The sequence below is a fragment of the Lagenorhynchus albirostris genome, chromosome 13 (genome assembly GCF_949774975.1).
Source record: "Lagenorhynchus albirostris chromosome 13, mLagAlb1.1, whole genome shotgun sequence".
Taxonomy (NCBI): domain Eukaryota; kingdom Metazoa; phylum Chordata; class Mammalia; order Artiodactyla; family Delphinidae; genus Lagenorhynchus; species Lagenorhynchus albirostris.
Genome location: NC_083107.1, coordinates 7,868,912 through 7,875,774, shown reverse-complemented (window position 1 = coordinate 7,875,774; position 6,863 = coordinate 7,868,912).

Genomic DNA, 6,863 nt, shown 5'->3' with positions numbered 1-6,863 from the left:
GATATAATCGTCTGCTGACTTATCTGCCTCATTCGTTCAGCTGTTACACTGTTTGAGGTCAGGGACCACCTTATTCATCACTGTAGGGCAGGCACATGGGAGCCACTGCCAGCATTCTTTGACAGAATGAAGGAGGACTCTGTGGAAGAGGACACACTTTCTCTGAGCCTTGAAGAACGGGTGTAGGATTTGGGCAGATGTAGGGGGGAAGGAAATAAGCATTACAAGAGAAGGAGCAGTGCACACACAAAGAGCGCAGTGCACCAGCATTCATGGCACCTGGGCAGGGGGAGTAAACAGAGGCATCATGGGAAACAAGGCAGGTTATGAAAACTGTACCCGGTCTCAGGCTTTGGTAAGAGGAAAACACTGAAGATTGCTGGATAAAAAAGCAACACTGTAACAAAAATCCTCCAGGCTAGAGGTGTCCTCAGGTCATTGACCCCTGCTAGAAAGTTGCTATGATATTTTTACCTGAGTGAAAAAACAATGTGTCTTATGACCATCCAACAAATATTTGCAGGGCTGCTACTGTATGCCCCATCTACACACCTCCACTGGAGGCTTTTGGTAAATATTTGCTCATTGCTTTGGTTTTGCTTCCTACTTTAAATTTCACACTGGCCTAGGATCAAAATCACAAAGCTTAAGACAAGATGAGGAGGGTAAAGGGTAGGCAGTTCTCTTCCGTCAATGGACATTCTAATTAGTGTCTCAGATACAACTGAAAATGCCCTATCGCTTCAGAAATGAACAGGAGTGACAGCTGAGGTGAATCTTCAGGGAAAAGAATCTTCCAGAACTCTGAACACTCCATTCAATAGCCTTGCTCAAGTCAGCTTCTATGGAAAGCGTTTGGGAAGGTAGAAATGGTACAAGAAATCAAGAACATCCTCTGAATAGAAAATCTTGGTGCGCAGAATTGTCAGTAAAACCTTCCAAGACAGTCTCCACAGAATGCTTTGTAAAATTAACTTTGTCAAAATTCTCTAAAATGGGGGCTTCCCTGGTGGCGCAGTGGTTGAGAGTCCGCCTGCCGATGCAGGGGACACGAGTTCGTGCCCCGGTCCAGGAAGATCCCACATGCCGTGGAGTGGCTGGGCCCGTGAGCCATGGCTGCTGAGCCTGCGCGTCCGGAGCCTGTGCTCCGCAACGGGAGAGGCCACAGCAGTGAGAGGCCTGCATACCGCAAAAAAAAAAAAAAAAAAAAAAAAAAAAAAAAAAAAAATTCTCTAAAACGTTTTTGGACAGCAATATGCTTTGTGAACTTAAAAGTGCTTATTGAGGGGACACATTGTAAGAGTGACCTGCCTCTGTTTTGGCATGGGAAGGCATGTCTTATCCCAGAGGTAAGGGAGAAGTCAGCAAGTTCTTCCCAGGCTAGGGGGCAAGAGAACAATTTTAAAAGAACTGCAAAAAACCTGAACGTGGTTGAGTACAAACACAGAGGCCTCCTTCTAGAGGAACTCAGGTCTTGTGCCAACTGGGTTCCTGTTCCTTTTTGGGGGACCCCTAGGCCTGGTTCACAGCCTTGAGCCATCTTCCTTTCCCTAGATGTTGACTTCTTTCACCAGCTGAATAGTTGACCCCTCCTTTCATCACTGAGAACCTCCTGTTCTCATTGGTTTTTCTCCTAAAGACACCATATTATCTAAAAAGCTTTCACACACCAAACCAGCTAAATGTACTGAGTAATCATTTTCCTATTATTAATCAAGTGATACATAGGTAGACAGATAGAAAATCAAAAGTTCTTCTTCACAACAGTGAGATGTCCTAGCTGTTTTACAGACGATCCCAGGATATAGGGCCCTGACACTTGGACCTGCCCTGTAGGGGTGATTTAAACAGGACTGAGACCAAGGGAACTCATCAGATCTCATCTTTGAAGGTCTTTGAAACAAGGACATACAGTCTCCTTCAGTGTCAGGACAGAAGCAGAAAGACAGGGGATGGAGTAGGCAGAAGCCCTGAGCAAAAAGGTAGAAGAAGCCAAAAGACAGAAAGTAAAGAGAAGTGAGAGGCTTCCCTGGTGGCTCAGAGGTTGAGAGTCCGCCTGCCGATGCAGGGGACGTGGGTTCGTGCCCCGGTCTGCAAAGATCCCACATGTCGCAGAGCGGCTGGGCCCATGAGCCATGGCCGCTGAGCCTGCGCATCCGGAGCCTGTGCTCTGCAACGGGAGAGGCCACAGCGGTGAGAAGCCCGCGTACCAAAAAAAAAAAAAAGAGAAGTGAGTCCACAAAAGGGTAAGAGCAGCAGGTCGGGGAGGAGCAGAGACTAAGCAGTTGAATGAGGCCGGGGCTGCAGTTGCCTTTGGGGCCGAGCTGCTGTGGGAGGATAGCAGTGCCTACTACTGGCAGGACAGGGACAGAAATACTTGAACTTGTCCAGGAGGCTGTGGGTTTGTGTTCCTTTTCTTCTCAAAACTTCCCATCACATGACTCTGCACAAAGGGTAGAGGAGAGGGGTCAGGAATTTGGGGAAGGCAGCCAGATCTTCAGAAATAGGACTTGATTGTTATTGTTGTTGTTTTTTAATTTTTTGGGCCACACCCTGCGACATGCGGGAATCTTAGTTCCCCAACCAGGGATGGAACCCGTGCCCCCTGCAGTGGAATTGCAGAGTCTTTACTGCTGGACCGCCAGGGAAGTCCCCAGGGCTTGACTGTTTTCATGAAGGACGCTGAGCTCTTACAAGATGACATGTGCACATTCAAATGCGAAACCTAAAACATTCTGAAATGTTTTAGGCTTTTTAGACCATCCACGGTGCTTATTATGCACTCCATAATTCCACACCCTGTCACTCATTAGTTGAAAAAAGTATGTAGTTATACTTATTTTCAGTTTAAAACTTGAATTTAATACAATTGAGCATGGATTGAAGGGGTAGAGAGACCAAGAAGCCAAACCTCATCAAGGTGGCTGGAGACCCAAAAAGGTAAAGCTTCCATCAATGTGTGACTTATGCATATACACATCCTAAAACCATCTTAGAGAGGATAAAAATGACCTCTTTCTTTTTTTTTTCTTTTTTTTTTTGCGGTACGCGGGCCTCTCACTGTTGTGGCCTCTCCCGTTGCGGAGCACAGGCTCTGGACGCGCAGGCTCAGTGGCCATGGCTCACGGGCCCAACCGCTCCACGGCATGTGGGATCTTCCCGGAGCGGGGCACGAACCCGCGTCCCCTGCATCGGCAGGCAGACTCTCAACCACTGCGCCACCAGGGAAGCCCCAAAAATGACCTATTTCTAATAATGATGATCATAATTTCTCTATTCCATTCATTTTCCCCAAACCCAGAACATAAGATCACACAGATAAATCCTCTTGTATTTCAGCATTTATTAGAACTCCCTGTGGGATATTTTTTTGTTAACAGTTTTCTAATTTTCCAACCTGAATCCTATCTCACTGGCCACATTTATGTTGCCATTCAGCAAAAACAGAGAGGCAAGGAGGGTGATATTCAGAAGTATTGGGGAGTGGGACCCTGACACTTCTAGCAGGACGTGGCACTGTGGGCTTATAATGAAAAAAATCTAAGAACCGCTCCCCGCTAATGGAAAAATAAATTGGAATTGTATTGGGAAAGTCCCCAAAAGAACTTGCCGCAAATGAGAATTGAGTCTTTATTAGAGAAATCTGATAAAGATGGGGAAAAAAATCCTTCCAATCATCTAATTGTCCTTATAATTCATCGTTTCATTGCCTTCCTATAAGGGGACATTACATTTTAGTGTCTTTCAAATGTTATTGTAATTGTGAAAGTACCTTCTGCCCAGCAACCTGAAATCATTTCTCCTTTCAAGTGAAAGCTTCAACCTTGCAGTGAAAGTACATCCCAATTTCTTCATATTCCAAGCATTAGGGGAAAAGTCATCATCTTGGCCTCTGCAGAGAAGAACAAATATTTAGGAAGCTTCTTCCTCATGAATTTTAGCATTTGCCATAGTTCCTATTTGACAACATATCGTATTTCTTTCCTGTTCGACAAATATTTGCTGAGTGCTTACCGTGCTCTGCCACCAAACACCATGTGGCACAGACAATTGAACTCGGCTCTTCAGTCTGTCTGGAGTGAGGGCGTATAGCAGGAAATGAGGTTGCACAGAAAGATTGGGGTTTGGGATCAGTTTTTTTTTTTTCTGTAGGGGCAGTGGGTGCCGGGGGATTTGGTACTAGCATAAGGAGTTTGGACTTTATTCAGTAGATAATGTGAAGTCATCGGATGTTTTTGAGAATGGGTGTTCAGAGCTAAGGGTCAGGAGATCCTCCTGGTGGCAGCCAGTACAGTGGGTGGTAGCGGAGGGAGGGTGGGTCCTCCGAGCAAGAGCTAATCAGTCCCAATTTAGGGTTGCTGCAGGGACAGGTGAGAGAAGGAGGGCAAAAGAGGCACTGAGTTTTGTTTTTTTGTTTTGTTTGGCCACGCCACATAGCATACAGGATCTTAGTTCCCCGACCAGGGATCGAACCGTGCCCCCTGCCGTGGAAGCACAGAGTCCTAACCACTGGACCGCCAGGGAAGTCCCGAGGCATGGAGATTTTGAGGACACTGATGGGGCTGATGGCAGCTTTCCAAACCAAAGCAGAGATCACAGGGAAGGAGATGTTTAGGAGGAAAATGACTTCAACTTTGACCCTACTGAAATGGAGCTGTTAAGAGACACAGAAGTGTTGCTCTTTCGCAGGAACGAGACATGGACGTTAGAATTTAAGAGAAAGATCAGGTAACACCAGCAAGATGGAGAGGGATGAGGGGTGAGTAGAAACCATTGGGTTTCCCAGCTAGGTCACTGGCCGCCTTCACAAGGGACATTTCAGAGGAGCAGCATCAGGAAAGGCTCCATGGCCATTTGCCAAGGATGAGTGGGTGGTAAGGAAGTGAAGACAGCTTGGGCTGTGCTTTGCAGGGTGGCGTGAAGTCATCCTGGTTTTGTTTCTAAGATCAGAAATATTTGAAAAGCCAGAAAAAGGAGATCTAAATGATAAATCAGGATCGCCCCCATCACTGGCCACCTCCTACTCAGCATGCCCTTTTGGATTTACCAGCTTAGTATTCTGAACCATCCCCTAGGCCTCCGCTATTTTTCTATAATTGCAAATAAGAAAGAAATTATAGTAAATATAGCTAGCATTCCCAGAACATTCACACTCTGCCAGGCATCCCATGAAGAGATGTATACATATTAATTTAATCCTAACAATGACCCTAAAAGGTTGGGATTCTCATTTTACCTCTTTACACAGGAGGAAACCGAGGCAAGAAACATAAAACAAGTTGCCTAAATTCACAAAACGAGGAAGTAGCTGAGCTAGGAGTCAGCCCGGGCAACCTGCAGGTGTCTGTGCCCTTGATCATGATGCTGCCCTGCCCCAACCATTGCAAAGGTATTAAAGGAGTCCTAGGAATTTTGCAGAAACTAAACACCATCGTAGAACGCTTTCAAACATTCATTCTATTTGTGGACTGGCTCATTTTAGAGAGTGACACAGCCTAGGTTCCACATCACTTGTTTCAGGGCAAACGGTTATGTAGGCGAGCTGAAAAATCTGCCAATATCATAAGCCCAGTACTGGGGACTCTTGGAGCTAGGAGGGACCCTATCCCCTCTGGTCAAGTGCTTACTTGTACATAAAAAGAAACCACCAGCCAGAGCAACAAAATGTCTTGGCCAAGGTTATATCACCAGCTAAAGGCCGACTAAGACTGGAACTCAATATTCTGAGTATTTCCACTGCATCCAAAGGCGCTGGAGTGAGGGAGACAGGGGAGAGGTGTACGGCGAGAGAGGAGGAAGCAGCAGGGCGAGGCTGCACCCCGGAACCCAGCTCAAGGTCAGGGGGAGTGGCACTGACCTGTCCACAGGCTGCAGCCCACCTCAGGCCTTTTTCTGAGTTTGCATGATCCTTTCAGCCATTTGGTCTGACTCACTTTCTTTCTCTCTCCCTAACCCCCCATCCCAGTCCCACTCCGACCCCCTACCACTGGGTCCCACACTCTACGCCCAGACGAAAGTGTAGATTAGGCCCCTGGCCCACGAGTGTTTAAAGAATGTCTTTAAATTAGTTAATTGACGATACATACACGCACCCCTGTGTTCATAGCAGAACAATTCACAGTAGCCAGGAGCCAAGACATGGAAGCAACCTAAGTGTCCATCGACTGATGAATGGATAAAGAAGATGGGATACATTTATATAGCAGAACACTACTCAGCCATAAAAAAGAATGAAATAGGGCTTCCCTGGTGGCGCAGTGGTTGAGAGTCCGCCTGCCGATGCAGGGGACACGGGTTCGTGCCCCGGTCCGGGAAGATCCCACATGCCGCGAAGTGGCTGGGCCCGTGAGCCATGGCTGCTGGGCCTGCGCATCCGGAGCCTGTGCTCCGCAACGGGAGAGGCCACGGCGGTGAGAGGCCCGCGTGCTGCAAAAAAAAAAAAAAAAAAAAGAATGAAGTAATGCCATTTGCAGCAACGTGGATGGACCTAGAGATTATCATACGAAGTGAAGTAAGCCAGATAAAGATAAATACCATATGATATCACTTATATGTGGAAGCTAAAATATGACACAAATGAACTTGTTTACAAAACAGAAACAGACTCACATAGAAGACAAACTGATGGTAACCAAAGGGTAAAGGGGAATATCGATAAATTAGGAGTTTGGGATTGACATATACACACTACTGTACATAAAACAGATAAATAACAAGGGCCCACTGTATGGCACAGGGAACTATATTCAATATCTTGTAATAAACCATAATGGGAGGGAATATGAAAAACAGTATATATATTGTACACCAAAACCTAACACAACATTGTAAATCAACTATACCTCAATAAAAAATTAGTTAAT